The following is a 20,210-nucleotide window of genomic DNA, read 5'->3' as shown; positions in this document are numbered from 1 at the left end:
AAAAAGATTTCTATTTGTAGCAGTTTTCATGGTGTAAATACTACCACCATAACATGCCAATTTTCATGGTGTAAATACTACCACCATAACAAACTTCAGGCCACTTGTCTGACATCAAATGGCTTACAAAACTCCTGAAAATTGAACAGTAGGCTTTGGTGAGCCCATACAAACTGATTCCGACACACTAGGTAGGGGTGTGTGTGTAACAGGTGTTACAAAAAGAACAGAATTCTAATTTTAGTTATTCTTAAAATATAATTTAGCATCAAAGACTACTTCTGCTAGGAATATTCTTTTAAAAGTAAATTAAAAGGGCATTTTTAAAAGCATTTAGTCCAAGTAGACTTCTTAATGGGCAAGACTAAATAAGAATGACTTGCTCATAAGGTATATTACAGCCTCCGGCCCCCTGGGGTGCTAAGTCCTTCACTGTTACTAACCTGCTCCTCATCACCCTAGGATTGCCCCAAGTCCCTCAAGTCATTTACTGGATTTTAAGCTTTTCACAAATGTATTTGTTTTTTCCTAACATAAAAGTTGTAAAATTCTAAAAAGAGTTTCATTGTTTTATTTGATCATTTCCCCCCAAAGGTTTTTTTTTTTTTTTTTTTTTTTTTTTTTTTTTTTTTGAGATGGAGTCTCGCTGTGTCACCCAGGCTGGAGTGCAGTGGCGGGATCTCGGCTCACTGCAAGCCCCGCCTCCCAGGTTCATGCCATTCTCCTGCCTCAGCCTCCCGAGTAGCTGGGACTACAGGCACCTGCCACCATGCCCGGCTAATTTTTTGTATTTTTAGTAGAGACGGGGTTTCACCGTGTTAGCCAGGACGGTCTCGATCTCCTGACCTTGTGATCCGTCCGCCTCGGCCTCCCAGGGAGCTGGGATTACAGGCGTGAACCACCGTGCCCGGCCCCCCACAAAGGTTTAGCCAGTTGTGGTTCTCACTAACTAAATTACGAAATGGGGTGAAGAGGGGGGATCCAATCTTTTTGCAGTGATTCTTTGAGGTTTGGGCTCAGCACCTTAACCTGAAAAAGGCCATACTGTACTGCCGAAATGTATTAACATCTGCAAAAAAACAACTATTTTAAAAAGACAAAAAGCTTCTATATTTTCAAAGAAGTTAATCTCTCCAATATTTATCAGACAGCATAATTCTTAGATTTATATGAAGGAAGCAATCATTTTGATAAAAAGTTAATACAACTATTTTTAATATCAAAGACATGAGAAATAAATGCTCTTTATAACATATCACTTGTTCTATTACTTTATAACAAATAACTAGCATGAAAATTTTGTCTTATTTTGTTTTAATTTGTCAAGGTATTTGGACAAATGTGTGACTGAAATATATATATGTTTTATATATATAATATATTAAATGACACTTCAAAAACATAGAGAAGCCATGAACTCTTCCTATTTGCTCAGTATTAAAATAAGCATTTCTCATGAAATAGTAAAAATTATAATAAAGATTATTATTATTTCTAATATGCATTCAGCACTTACTACATATTTTAAGCATTTACATACACTTTACATGGAAGCACTTTAGAACTAATTTAGTTCTCACAATAATCTTGTAAGTTTGAGAAACCGTTACTTAAAGAGATGAAGCAACTTGTACAATATCATTCTCTGTTACGTATGATTCCAGATTCTGCCTCTGAAAAGAAGTTTGCTTTTGTTTTCAGTTAAACAGAGATTTTGAATTTAATCCATTATGTAGGTACAAACTTAACAAGTTTCAGGACATTATGTAGGTACTAACTTAACAAATTGAGGGACACCTAAAAGTAAAAGATGAGAACAATGGCACCTGACCAGCCATTGTCCTGGATCAGGCATTTCAACTTTTATTGCCAGATTTGCCAATTAGATCACAATATCTGAATTAAGGGAGATGCTATGTCCACTCTACTCTCAACTCATCAGAGCATACCTGATGTATCACACTTATTGCTGGATCCTGAAACTAGCCTACTCAAGTTAGAGTAACAAGAAGGGTAAGGAGACATGAAATCAGGTTATATAGTGAGTAAGTGAGGAACAACGAAGGGTTAGCCTAGAGAAAGGAAAACATGGAGGAAACCTGAGCATCTCCCGTAGATGGGTTGTTCTGCATAAGACGGGTTCAACTTGTTCTTTATGAGCCCAAAGGCTAAAATAGAAGCAGAGTGTGGAAACTTTTTAGTTAGTTACAGCTCAATGTAAGGAAGCAGTTTGTAATAGTCAGAGCTGATGACAAAGATAGAAGCTGCCATCATAGGAGACGATGAGGGGGATCACTGAGGGTTTCCAAGAACAGGCTAGATGAAGACTTTCAAGGGGGTATTCCCAAAGGATTCCATTATTCAGAAAGCATTTGCACTAGTTGACCTCCAGTAGCCCCTCCGATGCTGAGCTTGTACTATATGACTCTACCATCTTCTATTTGAAACATTAGAAAAAAAAAATGTAAGAGCAAGAGCCTTGCGGTGGACACCAGGGAAAAAATGTCAAAAGCAAAGAATCTTTTTAGGTTCAGATTTCTCAGGAAATTCTGAGGTCAGAGTTTTGAGAAGATAAGTTCTGACTTGTATTTCCCTACTTCGTGTGAGGACTGGGGTAAGAAAACGCCTGGTTCTTCAGTATTAGTCAGTGTATTACCCAAATACGATTTATACACCTACTCTACAAGTTTAGAAAGAAATTAACAATGCGATCAAGTCTTACAGGAAAGATGCAGCAGTGATTACAGTCTTTAATAGCAGATCTACAGAGAGAAATAGAAGCAAGAGATTTGACTAAAAAAGAAATGGTTAGAAGGTGATATTGTTTTTCCTAAGGTGAAATCAAGAGTAACCAAATTATAACTACACAAGCATTTTACCTTTTAAAAATAAAGTACTTTAAAAATAATATGTTTCTTTCATAAATGTAATTTATCTTCCTTTAAAAAGATTCCAAAGAACAGCACTTAGGTTAATGAAACAAAACGAAACGTAGTATTACCACCCACTTTAAAGGCTTCAGCAGTCATACTAACGCTAATCTACTTTCCAGCAGAAGAATTTTAGAATCAATTCAGAAACTGATATTGGCAGTAATCAAAAATATTTTATCAAAGTATTTGTTCATTTAGTAAAAATCCGTTCAATACTTACAATGTATATTCACGGAAGATGCAGTGGTAAACAAAGACAGATCATGTTACCCTCCATCAAGTTTTCAGCTTGGAGGGAGGAAGACATTGATCAAAAGTTATTCAATATTCGTTGAATGAATTAATGAACGAATGAACTGCCGAAAGCACAGTGGATGGGAGGAAGTGACTGGGGAAGAAGGAGACAAAGAAAACTTCTCTAAGAAAGGATGTCACATTTAAATCAAATCATGATATTTCCCTTCTTGGAGGAATTTAGGAGCAGACTACTTAGATGGCTTAGTTGTAGTACTATGTAAAGAAGTAAGTGGAACCACCACACCCATTTATGTCTCACAACTGTATGATTCAGGTTGTTGAATACAAGACACACAGGTTTTGGCTTTGGAACAACAAAATACAACTGGAAAGATGAGGAAAGAGATGACTATTTATAAAATCATCAAATAATCAAGTAGGTGAAAGTAGATTCACTTAGCACTAACAAATATTTTCTTTAATATACTGATATGGTTTGGCTGTGTCGCCATCCAAATCTCATCTTGAATTGTAGTTCCCATAATCCCCACATGTGGGAGGGACTCAGTGGGAGGTAATTGAATCATGGGGGCAGGTTTTTCCTGTGCTGTTCTCATGATAGTAAATAAGTCTCATGAGATCTGATGGTTTCATACAGGGCAGTTCCCTTGCACATAATCTCTTGCCTGCTGCCATATAAGACATGCCTTTGCTTCCCCTTCACCTTCTGCCATGACTGTAAGGCCTCCCCAGCCATGTGGAACTGTGAGTTCATTAAGCCTATTTTTCTTTATAAATTACCCAGTCTCAAGTATTTCTTTATAGCAGTATGAAAATGGACTAATACATACACCCTAAATGAACTATATTTTCCAAATTCCAAAGTCCCTATGAAGTGTACAAACAAAACAAAAATAGTATTGTTTTTTGTTTTTTTGTTTCAGTTAAACAGATTTTGTTTCAGTTAAACAGAGATTTTGAATTTAATCCATGATGTAGGTACAAACTTAACAAACAAAACAAAAAAACAATAATATAAAATATTATATGGCCAACTGCATGTGATAGGATCCCAAGGGTATGGTTCAATGAAGAATGGATCCTCTTCTACATGGGAGTAGTAATTTTGCACATTATTGGTGATAATATTGCATAGACATTTTATAGAAGTTCAAAAATATCTAACTAGAATTGAGTGGAAGAAGGTAAAAAAAAAAAAAAAGGATGCGACTTCTATTTCAATTTTACCCTAGGTTAAGTGAAAACTGCAAATCAGAAACAACAGGCTGTGTCACTATGGAACATACAGCTTATTCTTAATTATATAGAATAGTGGACCACAGGAGTGGCATGGATAATTGAAATTCAAAGACAAAATTTAAAACTCATTCCTTGCTTCCTACCAAGACATTTTCTTGAATTGTTAGTAGAGCAGCAACATAGAGTGATATGGATTTTACTTCAGTTCACCCCCCAACTGTCTAACTTTTGTTAACTCTCAGGGGAAAAGCCAAAAGGTCAAACTACCAGTTCATAAAGCAGAGGAAAAAACAAAAGAAACAATTAGTTTAGATCATGCAAATATTAAACAGGCAGCCTCTTGACAGTCAAGAAGTTTACTTGCAGGGACCAACATGTTGGCTTGGGATGCCATACACACAAGATACATTGTCATTCATACACGAACATGCCATTTTCCAGAATGGTTGAGCAGTATATTCAACAGCACAATAGAGATGTTGTACCCTGGATAGCTAGTGTACACTGTCATTATAGCTCAAGTTATGTAACTCATTAGACGATATTTGCATCAAAGCAAATTTCTTTGTACCACTTTTCAAAATTTTAACCTTAACAATTATTGAAGAATTTTTCTAACAAGACCCACCTGTTTTGTATAAGGGATCGAGATACCAAGCTCTCTTTCATCCTGCAAGCCCACTGTAAGTGTGCAATGCCACCAGTTTGAATTTCATCTCCTTGGGTTAAAGCAACTATAATACCCTCGTCACGTTGTTGTAAGGATTTAGAAAGGCTGAGTATAAAATTTCTACTTAGTAACAATCAATGTGGATTTGAATGATTCTAATTCACCCTAGGAGGTGTTAACTTATGGGAATTTATTAAAACAATAAACTCAGGCAATAGGAATGAGGAGGAAAGGGAGAGAGATGGTACAGAGGGCACTCTCCAGGGGAGGTGAGCCCTAAGGAATCTCTTCAAAGTCGGCCTGGACTTGGAAGCTAGGTGGAAAGGCAGTACAGGTGACAACTTGTGGCAAGGTGAAAGGAGCTGAAGACACATCAACTGCTTAAATAATTATGTCCTGGCCCTGAAATAAAAGGATCTGTCCTAATGAGTCAAATGCCTAATGAGGCATTTTCAAAGACTACCTCTAATTACTTCACAGTTTGTTTAATCATCTGTTTTTTTCATTCTTTAAATTCTTTGGCTTGGCTATTGTATCTCAGAAAAAGTTAACATACTGCCTGAGTATTCATTAGGAATAGAATTCATTGGATTATGCTTCTAATGCACTCTAATTTTTAAATTTTCTTTCATTGAAATGAGTTTTCTTAATATGCTATGCTTCCAGAAAAAAACTAGTATAATATCAGTAAAGTTATTTCTCCAGTTTCCCATGACTACGTTCATGTATTATTAGATATTTCAAACATTTGCATAATCACTTTCTTTTGTTTCTCAATAATTCATGGGGTATTAAAAGGCAAGACAAAGAAATACACTAAGAGGTTTTAAATTCAACATGTTAAAGAAAACAGGAGTGCTGATTCATTAAGAATGAAATAAAGACAATAACTAATACAACTTTCTCTGGAGAGACTCCCCAGTAGCAATTCTAACACTCTCCCTTCAAATACTATAAGGTTAAGTACTGTCATTGTCCCCCATTTAACAGAAAAGAAAGAAGTTCAGATTAACTACCATGCTCAAGGTCATACCACGGGCAGCACAGAGGTTACAATTGAGGTCTATCTACCTCCAAAGTCTCTGTACCACAATGTCATTGACTGTAAAGCATTGGTAAGATGATTATATCATGATATATCATTACACTATGTAATTTATGTAATTATAGATTATTATTATTAGTGTTATCACAGACTCTAAATGTTTCAGGTCAAGGAGCTATAAATTATCTGGTTCACTTAATGCTGCTTAATGTTCTTTCCTTCTCTCCTTTCATATCTACAAACTCACCTTAACCTACTAAGCATTTCCTCACATGTCCCTGCCTATAGTTCCCTCCTTGCTGTCTTTAAGCCTCCCTCCTAGTTCATAGGTTCCTTCTTGCCTAGATCATTACAACAGTTCCTAATTTGTCACCTTGCCTATCTTCAGTCTTCCCTCCAACCCAATTAACTGATCTTGTCTATCTTCCGTCTTCTTTCCAATCCCTCAATGACTGCCTTAGCCGTCAGCAGGAATTAACTATACTCTGAAAACTCTTGGCAGTTCTATGGGGCTACCAGAGGTAGTGCTGTTGAGGTTTCTGGTCATCTCATACCCGCCATTTTGTCTAAAGCAGCTACGCTTTTATATGTATTTTTTATATTGGAATTAGGGGAAGAATTTATTTTAGATAGAGTTTACTGGTTTTATTTTACATTTTAAAAGCTACTGATCTCCTGAATAAAATCAAACTCTAAGATTCATGAATTTCCACAAATAGTCTCAAACTACTTTTCAAACTTATCTCTACAAATCCCTTCCAAAAACCTTTGTTTTTTATAAAACAAGGATAAGCCTGTGCCTCTTTTGATACTACTTCCCAACACCACCTTGTTCTTTTTCTATGCCACCTCTTGTATTGGCCTTGAAAACCAAATTAACACCCCATTTTATCCATAGTGAATCTTGGACCCCACTCTAGTTTTGTGGCCCTACCTCCTCTGTTCTTGTAGTTTTTCTTTCCTGTGCCATTCATTTGGCCACTATGATGTGCTACCTTATACATATACTTACACCTAGGTTCCTCCCCACTTGCTGTGGCCTGAAACTTCTCTCCAGTCTGGAAACAATCAGAAGGCTCACCCCAATTTTTTTCCCTTTCTTACAAAATACCATCCTGCACTGATTGATGTCCCAGGTTTAAAGACAACAGTGTCATGTCCAGTGTTTTGTCCAGTTTTTGTTTGTTATTATATTTTCTGGTGGGAAGGTAAATGTAGCCCTTATTATTCCACCTTGGCCAGAAGCAGAAGTTTCCAATAATTATTTTGGTCATCTGTTTAACAAAATCCTTTAACCTTGTCTTTTCTCATTAACAAACTGTCAATTTGAAATTCTTAGTTTCTTCTTCTAGAGTTTTGCTGGCATGGACCTTATTAGGATTTCCCTTTCTTTTCCCATAAAGTGTAACAAGCAAAAACAATTTCAAGACCAACTGAGAAAAATTAGAGGGTGGGGAAGTAAAGATTACGTTTAGTAGATAAAGGGTGCCCAATTTACCACCCCCCAACTTCTTCTACATGGCAAGTTTAGGGGCCTCATTTCCTCAAAGTTGCTCTCCCCAAGCCTTAGAATGAACTATGGTTCATTGCTTCCAATCAGCGAGTCTTGCCTTCCCCACCTGCTGACCATGAGAACGTTTCCATCTTCATTCATCTAATGATGCTCTCTGATACAGATTACAATGACTGGGAGACAAGGTTGTTGTCTATCCCTTTACAGTGGAGCTTGGGAGGACAGCACAGTCCCGATGACCTCAGATGAAGGGTCACAATGCAAATATTACTCTTTCTTTATTAAATGTGATAATATACCCTGTTGTAGGAGCAGGTTCTCAAGGCAAGTTGGAAAGGTCCTCCTGTTTCATGTTACATAATGAAAAAGGGCACAGATTGATGTGACTGATCTCTAGGATTTGAATACATCCCAAAGTAAGACTGTTCTGTTTCAGAATCTTCTAGAAGTTCAGAATCACTAAGAAATTCAGAATCACCTAAAGTTACAGAAATTTAGAAAAGCTGATGACCAAGGAGAGATTTCATCATTTGTTGGAGTATATTAAAGTGAGCTGTTCTTTGTAGGATGTTTTTTGGAAAATATTGAAATCTGTAATGAATTAACTAATTGGTGTAATACTCATTTGTTAATTCTTGGTTTCCCAGCATCTTAGCTGCCGTCCTACATTTGGCAAATTCCCTAGTATGTGAGTTGGTGGGTGTCAGGACTTGCTTTCCATCACAAAAGCTACAAGGACAATTACTGTTTTCTGTGGCTCCAGACTCTACGGTGAAGGTAGGTGACCTGGGCCCCACCTGCATGCAGCCTGCTCCCTGTGACTGTGAAGTCTGGACATAGGACAATTCAGTCTGCTGTCCTGTGGTGGATCTGCAGTCCAGGAGTGAAGGCAGTGGCTCCTGCCAGGCTGCCCCCAAGGCACCACACTGGTGAAGTGCTGGCTGCTATGCCATGCTGACTGCCTCTTGGTTTCCACCTGTTTTCCAAGCCTGGTTATTCATCCTTCACATTAAATCTGTGATCTAACCAAAATTACTTCAGTAATTTCTTTTTCTGCTGAAGTGAGAACCAGTTTGTCTTGCTTGCAATCAGTAATAATAATAATGATGATGCTGATGATAAACTAACATTTATTGAGCACTCGCCATATCCCAAGTGCTCATCTAAGCTCTTGACTAAGTTACATCATGTAATTTTCAAAGCCACAAGGTAGGTGCTATTAGTATTCCTTATTACAGCCAAGGAAGCTGACACATGAAGCTGAGGTTTGAACCCAGGCAGGCTGATTTCAGAGCCCATAATTTTAATTACCATGGTATAACTGCCTTAGAAAACACTGACTGGCACAATCTGTAGAAATCTACATGCACTGTCAATCAATATAAATGTGTTCTGTGTTTACATACGGGGCTCCAGAATCCTGAGAGGGCAAGCTATTATATAAGCCAGGGCCTCTATTGATCCATTATGGATATGATCATGATTCTGTAATTGCTGGAATTATCAGCTATAACATTTCTTATTAGAGATTACAAATTGCACACATCCTGGTCTAGAAATTCTTTTTTAAAAATAATTTCCCTGTTTTCCCATTGATGCTTTTGTTTTTGGAAATTATTTACCTATTGATAGATTCTAGTGCTTGAATATCAGATGTAATAAAATAGGCTATTATTCTGCACATGGAGCAGACAGGCTAAAACTGCTGTCTCCTACCAAAATTAGCTCTCAAAATCATCTTCATCATGATTTTTTAAAGGTACTACAACTGGTTGAGAATGGTTAAAAGAGCCCCCAAGGAATGGAAGAATGTCATGTATCACTTATGTAAAATGTACACATGCTCATAGACTTTTAATCAATTTTAATTTTATTCATTCACTTAATACAACAAAGTTATTGAGAGTCAAGCACTGCTCTGGGGCAAAAAGACAAATCCCTACCCTCGCGACATCATATTTTTGTGAGGAAGTTAGACAATAAACAAATAAATATATGATATCTGATAATGGTAAGTGCTAGGGGAAAAAACAAAGTGGAAAGCAGGCGGAGAGGGTGTTTAGATCAGGGACTACTACTTCTCTGTGCTATAGAAACCAGAATGAAGTGAGAAGGGTGAACGAACAACACACAAATGCTGACACTGGGAAGGAAATGGGTTCAAAGGTTTCTAGGAAGAGCCAAAGACCAGAGAGGTCACAGCAGCCTGAACAAGGAAAAAGTAAGACAAGGGAGGCCAATCCCACAGGGCCACGCCAGCTAAGGTGAGAGCTTTGCATTGTACTCTGAAAGAGATGAGAAGCCACTGCTTTCCACAGAGCAGAGGAGTGCCAATGATAGGGTTTATAGCTTTGGAAGAACTCTTGGCTCTTGGAAGAACTCAAAGAGCAAAAGTTACAAAATAAGTTAGGAAGCCATTGCAGTTGACGAGGTAACAGTGGGTTTGTATTAGGGTGATTTTAAAAATGCTGAGAAGTGGCTGAGTTTAATTTATTTTGAAAGTAAAGCCAATAAGACATGCTGATGGATTGGATGTGGAATGTCAGGAAAGAGATAAACAATTGTGATTAAGAGTTTGAGGGCTCTAATGGAAAAAGAAGACAACATACAATAAAAGATGAGTAATATAAGCAGAAAGATAGAAATTTTAAGAAAGAATCAAAAGCAAATGCTAGAAATGTAAAAATGGTGTAACAGAAATGAAAAATGTCTTTGAGGACTAATCAATTGATTCAACACGGCCAAGGAAATAATCAGTGAGCTGAAAGATAAGTCAACAGAAACGTCCCCAACTGAAATGTAAAGAATCAAAAGAATGAAAAAGTAAAAGGTATAACAAACATATGCATAATTGGAATACCAGAAAGAAAAAAAAAGAAAGGCGAAGAAGAAATATTTGAGGTAGTAATGGCTGAGAACTTTTCAAAATTAATGACAGACACCAAACCACAGATCTAGGAAGCTCAGGGAGTATCAAGAAGATAAATACATGCACTCCTTACAAAAAAACAAAACAAACAACACCTAAGCATATTGTATTCAAACTGTAGAAAAACCAAAGACAGGGAGAAAATCTTGAAAAAGCCAGAGCCAGGGCAGGGAAGCACCTAACTATAGAGAACAGGATGAAATACAGCAGATTTCTCTTCAGAAACCATACATTAATAAAGAAAGTGAAGTAAAATATATAAAATGTTGAAAAAAAGTGACCAATCTAGAATTCTAGATGCAGGGAAATTATCCTTCAAAAGTGAAGGAAATATTAAAAAAAAATCAGACAAAAATTCAGAGAATTCATCACCAGCTGACTTGCCCTGCAGGATATGTTAAAAGATGTTCTTCAAGCAAGAGGAAGGTGATAAAAGTCAGAAACTTGGATCTACATAAAGCATGGAAGATAATCAGAGAATGCATGAATTAAGGTAAAATAAAAGGAAATTTATTTTACACAGGATTCTAAATTCTTTCTAAATTCTTAATTGACGTAAACAATAACTGCCTGTTTAAAATCATAATAGCAGCAATGTATAGGTGATTATAGTATATAGGTAAGTGAAATGAAATAAATGACAGCTATGTCACAAGGGACAGTAAGGAGGAATTGAGAATACTATGTTATAATATCCCTATATTTCATGTAAAAAGGAATAGTGTTATTTGAAGGTGTATTTAGAATACTTAAAAATGTATACTGTGAACTTGAGCGGCACCACTACAAAAATTCTTTAAAGAAGTATAGTTAGGCCGGGTGTGGTGGCTCACTCCTGTAATCCCAGCACTTTGGGAGGCAGAGGCCGGTGGATCACCTGAGGTCAGGAGTTTAAGACCAGCCTGACCAACATGGAGAAACTCCGTCTCTACTAAAAATACAAAATTAGCTGGGCATGGTGGCACATGCCTGTAATTCCAGCTACTCGGGAGACTGAGGCAGGAGAATCGCTTGAACCCAGGAGGCAGAGGTTGCAGTAAGCTAAGATCGCACCATTGCACTCCCGCCTGGGCAACAAGAGGAAAACTCTGTCTCAAAAAAAAAAAAAAAAAAAAGAAGTATAGTTAATACTCTAAGAGAAAAGATAAAATGATATTACATACATTGCTCAAATAAAACTACGAAAGACCAAAAAGAAGCGTTTGGCAACAAATATGAAACAGTTAACAAACACAGGTTTATTTGTATTCAAATATATCAATACTTGCTTTAAATATAAATTGTTTAAATACACCAGTTAAAAGATGGAAATTGTCAGATTGATTTTAAGAAAGACCAAACTATATGTTGTCTACAAAAAGCCCCACTTATTGATTTATTTATTTTGATTCTCCTGCCTCAGCCTCCTGAGTAGCTGGGACTACAGGTGGCTGCCTCCACACCCAGCTAATTTATTTTTACTTTTTTATTTTTATTTATTTATTTTTTATTTTACTTTAAATTCCGGGATACATGTGCAGAATGTGCAGTTTTGTTACATAAGTATACATGTGCCATGGTGGTTTGCTGCACCTATTAACCTGTCATCTAGGTTTTAAGCCCAGCATGCAAAATACTTTATTTGGTATTTATCCTGGTAACAATGCCCACTTTAAATGTAATAACTCTGATATGTTAAAGGTAAAGGAATGGAGAAAGATACACCATGCTAACATTCACAAAAATAAAGCTGGAGTGGCTATATTAATTTCATGCAAAGCAGACTACCAAAGAAGGAAAAGTACCAAGGATAAAGATGATGATAAAGGGGTCAATTGTTCAAGATGATACAACAATCGTAAATATGTGTATATATGTGTATACCTAACAAAAGTGAATCAAAACACATGAAGCAAAATGATTGAAACTAAAAGGGGAAATAGACAAGCCCAAACCGTTATTGTACTTAGAAACCTCACCATTCCGCTGTCAGTAATTGCTAGTGCAAGCAGGCAGAAAATTAATACAGGTATAGTTGACCTAAACAGTATGATTAATCAACATGATCTCATTAATATTTATAGAATACTCCATCAAACCACAACTTAATACACATTCTTCTCAAGTTCTGATGGAATACGCACCAAGATAGACCACATTCTGGGTCACAAAACACCCTTAACAAATTTAAAAGAATAGAAATTGTACAAAGTAGGCTCTCACACCAAATTGGAAATAGATTAGAAATCAACAGAAAGATAGCTGGAAAATATCAAAATATTTAGAGATTAAACAACACACTTTTAAAGAACGTATGAGTCAAAGAAAAAGCCTCAAAATAAATGGTAAACTATTTTGAGCTAAATGAAGATAAAAATAGAACATCAAAATTTGTGGGATGCAGGAAAAGCAGTGCTTAGAGAAAAATTCATAGCATTAAGTAAATATATCAGATAAGAAAAATATATAATATCAATAACCAACCTAAGCCACCACCTTAGGAAACTAGAGAAGAAAAAAACTAGATAAGCTTAAAGCAAGCAGAAGAGAAAGAATAATATAGACAGTTCCCAACTTAAGATGGTTTGATTTATGATTTTTTTTGACTTCACAATGGTGCAAAAGTAATATGCATGCATTCAGTAGAAACTGTATTTTGAATTTTCAATTTAGATCTTCTGTGCTAGCAATATATGGAACAATACTCTCACTTAATGCTGGGCAGCAGCAGCAAGCCGCAGCTCTCAGTCAGCTATGTGATCATCGGGGTAAACCATCAATACTCTATAGTGTGTTTTGTTGCCAGATCATTTTGCTCAACTGTAGGCTAATGTATGTGTTCTGAGCACATTTAAGGGAGGTTAGGCTAAGCAATAATGTTTGGTAGGTTAGATGCATTACATGCATTTTTGACTTATGATATTTTCAAATTACAGTGGATGTACTGGGACACAACCCCATCATAAGTCAAGGAGCATCTGAAATTAGAGCAGAAGCCAATAAAATTGAAAACAGAAACATGATAAAGAAACTCAGTGAAACAAAAACTGGTTCTTTTAAAAGAGCAGTAAAATTGATAAACTTCCATTCAGGCTAATTAAGAAAAAGAAGCCAGGCACGGTGGCTCACACCTGTAATCCTAGCACTTTGGGAGGCCGAGGCAGGCAGAGCACTTGAGGCCAGGAGTTCAAGACCAACCTGGCCAGCATGGTAAAACTTCATCTCTACTAAAAATACAAAAAAAAAAAATTAGCCAAGTGTATTGGAGCATGCCTGTAATACCAGCTACTCGGGAGGCTGAGACATGAGAATCACTTGAACCCAAGAGGCAGAGGTTGCAGTGAGCAGAGATCACACCATTGCACTCCAGCCTGGGTGGCAGAGTTAGACTCTGGCAAAAAGAAAAAGAGAGACAGAAAACATAAATTACCAATATCATAAATGAAAGAGAAGTCACCACGACTGGTCTCTTGGAGATTAAAAGGATAATAAAGGAATATTATGAACAACTCTATGCTCACGAATTTGATAATTTGGATGAAATGGACCAATTCCTTGAAATACACAAACTACCAAAACTCACACATGGAGAAATAAATAGCCTAAATATCTCTATATGTATTAAATATATTGATTCAATAACTAATTACCTTCTAAAGAAATCATCCGGCTCGGGTGGTGGCAAGATTACTTCTAACAAATCTTCAAGAAAGAAATTGTGCCAATTCTCTACAATCTCTGTTAGTAAACAGGCAGAGAAAACACATCCTAACTCATTCTGAGTCTAGAATTATCCTAATACCCAAATCAGATAAAGATATTATAAGAAAGTAAAACCAGAGACCAATATCTCTCCTGAGCACTGGCACAAAATCTCAACAAAATGTTAGCAAGACAGAACAAACGATGCATAAAATAAATTATACATCATAAACAAATGGGATTTATTCCATGTCTGAAGGCAAATTCAACATTTGAAAATAAATCAATATAATCTGCCACATTAACAGTGAAAATGGGAAAAGTCATATGATCATATTAATTGACACAAGAAAAGTATTTGACAAAATTCAACAGCTATTTATGATTAAAAACTTAGCAAATTCAGAATAAACAGAAATTTCCTCAATTTCATATAGGAAATTTTAAAAAACAATAGCTAACATTATTCTTAATGACAAAAACTAACCACTTTCCCCTGAAGATGAGGATAATTCTAAGATATCTTATCTCATTCCTCCTATTATACATTATGCTGGAAATACTAGCAAATGCAATAAGGCAAAAAAAGAAATAAAAGATATATAGATTGGGAAGGAAGAAATAAAACATCTTTATTCACAGATGGCATGATTATCTATGCAGAAAATTCCAAAGAATCAACAACAACAAAATCTCCCCTGGAACTAATAAGTAATGATGCCACAGTTAAAGGATCTAACGTCAATATACAAAAGTCAATTTCTTTCCTACATATCATCATGAATAACAGGAATTCAAAGTTTAGAAAATATCATTTATAATAGTACATTCAATACTAAGATATAAATTAACGAAGTATGTACCAGGCCTATATGTAAAAATCTATAAAACAATGAAAAATCAAAGAAGATCTTAAAATGATGAAGAGATAATAGTCAGAGATTGAAAGTTCAATATTGTTACATGTTCATATTATTCAATACTGATAAAATGTCAATTCTTCCCAACTTAATTAACAGATTCAGAGTAATCTAAATCCAAATCCCAATAATCGATTTTGTAGATATTGACAATTGATTCCAACATGTTTAAAGAAGGGCAAAAGACCTAGAATAGCCTTTAATAATGAAGAAGAACAAAATTCTGAAGAAGGTGGAGCACTTGCACTATTTCATTTCAAGACTTACCATAAAGGCTACAGTAATAAAGGCAGTATGGTACTGGTTAAAGTATAAACAGATGGACTAGTGAAACAGAGTAACAAGTCCAGAAATAGATCCACACAAATAAGGTCAACTGATCGTTGACAAAGAAGAGCCAATTAAATGAGAAAAAGGTCATCTTTTCAGAAAATATTGCGCTGATTACCCTTAAGATATATATAAAAAGAAAATGTTGCTGAAGCAACTGGACATCGATGTGGAAAAAGAAAAACTTATACACAAACCTTACACCTTAAACAAAACTTAAAGTGAATCATTGATCTAAACATATAATGCAAAATTATAAAACTACTTCTTGAAGAAAACAGAAAAAATTCTATATGATATTGAATTTGGTAGTAAGTTTTTATATACAACACCAATAGCACAATATGGAAGAAAAAAATTAATAAGTTGGGCTTCATTAAAATTTATATTTCTACTTTGAAAAAAACAAGAGAGTGAAAAGATAAGCCACAAACTGGGAGAAATTATTTGTGAAACACATGGCTGATAAAAGACTTGTAATCAAAATATACAAAAAAACTCCTCAAACTCAACAAAAAGAAAACAAAAACCCAATTTTATGTATGTACGTATGTATGTATGTATGTATTTTGAGATGGAGTTTCATTCTTGTTGCCCAGACTGGAGTGCAATGGTTCACTCTCAGCTGACTGCAACCTCCACCTCCTGGGTTCCAGTGATTCTCCTGCCTCAGCCTCCCAAGTAGCTGGGATTACAAGTGCCCGACACCATGTCCGACTAATTTTTGTATTTTTAGTAGAGACAGGGTTTCACCATGTTGGCCAGAATGGTCTCGAACTCCTGACCTCAGGTGATCTGCCTGCCTCAGCTTCCCAAAGTGCTGGGATTACAGGCGTAAGCCACTGCGCCCAGCCCAAAACCCCACTTTTAAAATGGGCAAAAGATCTGATGTACACCTCATTGAAGAATATATACAGTTGGCGACAAATGAAAAAATGCTACATATCACTAATCATTAGAGAAATGTAAATTAAAGCCATGATGAGATATCATCTCATACCAGTCAGAATGGCTATTATTAAAAACTAAAAAAAAAATAAAAACAGATGCTGGGGAGGTTATGGAGAAAAGGGAAGACTTATACACTGCTGGTGGGAGTGTAAATTAGTTCACCCATTGTGGAAAGCAGTGTGGAAATCCCTCAAAGACCTAAAAGGAGAACTACCATTCAACCCAGCAATCCCATTCCTGGGTATATGCCCAGTGGAATATAAATTGTTCTACCATAAAGACACATGCACATGCATGTTCATTGCAACACCGTTCACAATAGCAAAGACATGGAATCAACCTAAATGCCCATCAATGGTATGCAGGGTTTAAAAAAAAAACAATGTAGTACATAGACACCATGCAATACTATGCAGCCATTAAAAAAGAAAGAAAGAAAAAAAAACACGAGAGGATGTCCTGTACTGGAACAAGGATGGAGCTGGAGGACATTATCCTTAGCAAACTAATGCAGGAATGGAAAACCAAATACTGCATGTTCTCACTTTTAAGTGAGAGATAAATAATGAGAGCCAATGGGCATAAAGAGGGGAACAAGAGACACTGGGGCCTACGTGAGGGAACAGAGTGGGAGTAGGGAGAGGAACAGGAAAAAAGAACTATCAAGAACTATGCTTAGTACCTGGGTGACGAGATGATCTGTACACCAAACCCCTGTGACACAAATTTTCCTGTATTAACAAATGTACATACGTACCCCAAACCTAAAATAAAAGTTACGAAATAAAATAAAAATAAAAATTAATTTAAAAAAATACAGTTGGCAAAAAAAGTATGTGAAAATATCCTCAATATTTTTTGTCATTAAGAAATTGCAGGCCGGACGCGGTGGCTTATGTCTGTAATCCCAGCACTTTGGGAGTCCAGGGCGGGTGGATCACAAGGTCAGGAGTTCAAGACCACCCTGGCCAATACGGTGAAACCCCATCTCTACTAAAACTACAACAATTAGCCGGGTATGGTGGCAGGCGCCTGTAATCCCAGGTACTTGGGAGCTTGAGGCAGAGAATTGCTTGAACCCAGGAGGCAGAGGTTGCAGTGAGCAAAGATTGTGCCACTGCACTCCAGCCTGGGCGACAGAGCGAGACTCCATCTCAAAAAAGAAAAAAAAAAGAAAAAGAAATTGCAAATTAAAACAATCAAACACTACTACACATCTATTACAATAGTTAAAATCCAAAACACTGACAAAAATCAAATGCTGACAAGGATGTGGAGCATCAAGAACTCTCTTTCATTGCTGGTGGGAATGCAAAATGGTACAGCTATTTTGGAAGATAGGTTGGCAATTTCTTATGAAGCTAAACACATTATTACCACAATGATGCAGAAATTGAATTCCTAGATATTTACCCAACTAATTTGAAAATACACATGCACACAAAAACCTGCACGAAAATGTTTAGAGCAGTTTCATTCATAATTGCTATGAATTTAGAAGCAATCAAGAGGTCCTTCATCAGTGAGTGGATAAATAAAAGTATTATTCAGTGATTAAAAAGAAATGAGCTATCAGGCCATGAAAATATATGGATGAAACTTACATGAATATTGCTAAGTGAAAGTAGCCAGTCTGAAAAAGCTACATATTGTATGATTTCAATTATATGATATTCTAGAAGAGACAAAAGAAAGATATTAAACAGACCAGGGGTTGTCAGGAGTTCAAGGTGGGAAGGAGGGGTTGAATTACAGAAACACAGGATATTCTATAGAGTAGAGAAACTATTCTATGCTACAGCAATAGAAACTATTCTATTCCATAGGAATTATATTACTATAATGGTGATACAATACATTAAATACTTGCCAAAATCCATAAAGCTTTACAGAACAAAGAATAGACCACAATGTATCCAAACTTTAAAAGTTAATTTAGGATGTCAGGGGAAACTGGGATGGAATGTACAATATTACAAAAGAATTTAAATGTATGACAAATACATGAAGCAAACTCACTAAAGGACTTAGGAAAATAAGGCGCTAACCTAAGTGACCTGGAAAATGAGTAAGTGGAATCTGTTAGAATAAAGGCAAAGGAACTGTATATAAACACTATACTCTAGTTGATAAAGTTGTTTCGTACATGAGTACAGATTAACAATTCTGAAACTTCCATAGAAGTATAGTGGAATTAAATAATTAAGTAAATAAATAGCAGATGGTAGGAGCCAGGTTTCTCACTATTGGTATAGGAAGTGACAGATAAGTAAGAGGAGAAGGCTAGAATGTTCCATGCTGTTGCAGGTTAGAATTGGAGACATCAGTAGGTACTCAGGTTTAGCCTAAGATAGATACAGATGGTTACAAATAGAAATATTTTTATATGTGTGTAGATATATAGGTTGGTACACACACATATATCTCTTTGCACTATCAGCTTAGAGGATCTAGAAGTAACAACACCCAATAACAACAAGTACACCAACAGCCCATATCTTGGTTTTCATTGAAGGAAATTATTGCTCCTTGGAGAAGTGGCTGATCATAGAACTGGGGCAAAAAATACAGAAGATAAGTCTGAACTATCTTGTAGTGACAGAAAGTAAGAAAAGGCTTTTAAAAAACCCTACAATGATACGTAAGAAGCCATAGAGATACAGGAGCCAACTGAAAAATCTCCAAATGGCCAAAGCTGGAACAAGATGAGCTACAAAATAAAATAGTACTGGACTGTACCCAAAGCATAAATATTCATGGGTTCTAGATGGCTGATACTAATTGTTGACTAAATAAATTAATGGAGGAGAATAGACACTTCCAAATAATTTATAGAGCTACTCCACCCTTAAAGAGGTAGAGCATATCTTCTCACTCCTTAAATATGAGCTCCATTTAAGTCTTTAATCCATCTTGAATTAATTTTTGTATAAGGTGTAAGGAAGGGGTCCAGTTTCAATTTTCTGTATGTGGCTAGCCAGTTCTCCCAGCACCATTTATTAAATAGGCAATCCTTTCCCCATTGCTTGTTTTGGTCAGGTTTCTCGAAGATCAAATTGTTGTAGATGTGTGGTCTTATTTCTGAGTTCTCTATTCTGTTCCATTGGTCTATGTGTCTGTATTTGTACCAGTACCATGCTGTTTTGGTTATTGAAGTTTTGTAGTATAGTTTGAAGTCCCCTAGAAGAAAATCTATGCAATAAATACCATTCAGGATATAGGCACAGGCAAAGATTTCATGACAAAACTGCCAAAAGCAATTGCAAAAAAAAGCCAAAATTGACAAATGGGATCTAATTAAACTAAAGATCTTCTGTACAGCAAAAGAAACAATCATCAGAGAAAACAGGCAACCTACAGACTGGGGGAAATTTTTTGCAATCTATCCATCTGACAGAGGTTTAATATCCAGAATATACAAGGAACTTAGACAAATTTGCAAGAAAAGACAAACAACCCTATTAAAAAGTTGGCAGAGGACATGAACAGACACATTTCAAAAGAAGACATTCGTGAGGCCAAAGAACATATGAAAAAAGCTCAACATCACTGATCATTAGAGAAATGCAAATCAAAACCACAATGAGATACCATCTCACACCAGTCAGAATGGTGATCATTAAAAAGCCAAGAAACAACAGATGCTGGCGAGGTTGCAAAGAAATAGGAACACTTTTACACTGTTGGTCGGAATGTAAATTAATTAGTTCAATCAACCACTGAGGAAGATGGTGTAGCGAT

The 20,210-nt window shown here is 36.1% G+C and overlaps 1 protein-coding gene across 4 annotated transcripts in view; it reads right to left on the bottom strand.

The window, feature by feature from the left end:
- The window catches only part of ESR1 (estrogen receptor 1), a 410,427-nt gene that overhangs the window by 162,335 nt on the left and 227,882 nt on the right, over positions 1–20,210 (bottom strand). The gene's annotated exons all lie outside the window — the stretch shown is intronic.

Source organism: Gorilla gorilla, chromosome 5 (genome assembly GCF_029281585.2).
Source record: "Gorilla gorilla gorilla isolate KB3781 chromosome 5, NHGRI_mGorGor1-v2.1_pri, whole genome shotgun sequence".
NCBI classification, from domain to species: domain Eukaryota; kingdom Metazoa; phylum Chordata; class Mammalia; order Primates; family Hominidae; genus Gorilla; species Gorilla gorilla.
Note: the sequence above shows the minus strand (reverse complement) of the source record. Positions and strands in the feature narration are given on the sequence as shown.